This window comes from Mus pahari, chromosome 2 (genome assembly GCF_900095145.1).
Source record: "Mus pahari chromosome 2, PAHARI_EIJ_v1.1, whole genome shotgun sequence".
Classification (NCBI taxonomy): Eukaryota; Metazoa; Chordata; class Mammalia; order Rodentia; family Muridae; genus Mus; species Mus pahari.
In genome coordinates, this window is record NC_034591.1 from 157,188,625 (window position 1) to 157,190,010 (window position 1,386).

Sequence of the window (1,386 nt, forward strand, 5' to 3'; positions counted from 1 at the left end):
TTTTTTGTTTTTTGTTTTTTGTTTTTTGTTTTTTGTTTTTCGAGACAGGGTTTCTCTGTGCAGCCCCGGTTGTCCTGGAACTCACTCTGTAGACCAGGCTGGCCTTAAACTCAGAAATCTGCCTGCCTCTGCCTCCCGTGTGCTGGGATTAAAGGCGTGAGCCACCACGCCCAGCTAAATGTACCACATTTTCTTTATTCATTCTTCAGTTGAGGGACATCTAGGCTGTACCCAGTTTCTGGCTATGATGATTAAAGATGTCACGAACATAGTTGAGTAAGTATTCTTGTGGGGCAGGTGAAACAGCTTTTTGGTATATGCCCAGGAATGGTACAATTGGGTTTTGAGGCAGATCGATTCCCAGTTTTCTAAGATATCGCTGTATTGAGAAAGTGCCATATAATGCCTATATAAGTTTGCTCTCTCACTACCGTTGAAGGAGTGTTTCCCTTGCTCCCTGTCTTTGACAGCATGAGCTATGACTTCGGTGTTTGATTTTAGCCATCAGACAGGTGTAAGATGGAATCTCAAAGTCATTTTAACTTTCATGTCCCTTGTGGCTAAGGATGTTGAACGTTTCTTTAAGAGTTTCTCAGCCATTTGAGATTTTTTTGTTGTTGCTGTTGAGAATTCTGTTTAGATCTGTCCCCACTTTAATTGGATAATTGTATTGATGTCTTGTTTCTTGAGTTACTTATATATTTTTGGAAATTAGTCCTCTGTCAGATGTGGAGTTCATCTGTGAACTTAGTGTAGCGGAAACTCCCTGGACTCTATGAGAGCGACCCTACCAAAGGCTCCTGGTAGTGGAGGGACAAGGAGCTTGAACCAACCGTCTTCTGTAACCAGGTGAGGCCTCACATGGAGGGATTGGGACACCAACTCAGTCACAAAACCTTCATCCTACAGTTTGTCCTGCCTGTAGAGTGTTCTGGGACAGGAGCCCAGCAGAATTGCTATCCAGGAGACCAGAGAGACTTCATCCAGCAACTGATGTGTGTAGATGCAGAGTCCCACTGTCAAACATTAGGTGGAGCTTGGGGAGTACTGCGGAAGAGTGGGAGGAAGTATTGAAAGAGACAGAGTGACCAAGGACATCACAAGCACACAGCCCACCGAATCAACTGGCGAGGACTCATGGGGGCTCCTAGAGCTCAGCGAGCCTGTAGGGTCTCACCTAAGTCCTTGACAAACATGCTACAGACGAGTAGCTTGGTGTCCTTGTGGGAATCCTAACAGTGGGAACGGGACGCTCTTTTGCCTACGTATAGGGGACCCTTTTCCTCCTACTGGGTCGCCTTGTGCAGCCTTGATGTGATATGTACCTGGCCTTATTGTAGCTTTTCTTTGTTTGCTTGATTTTGTTTTTTGTTTGTTTTTAAAGTT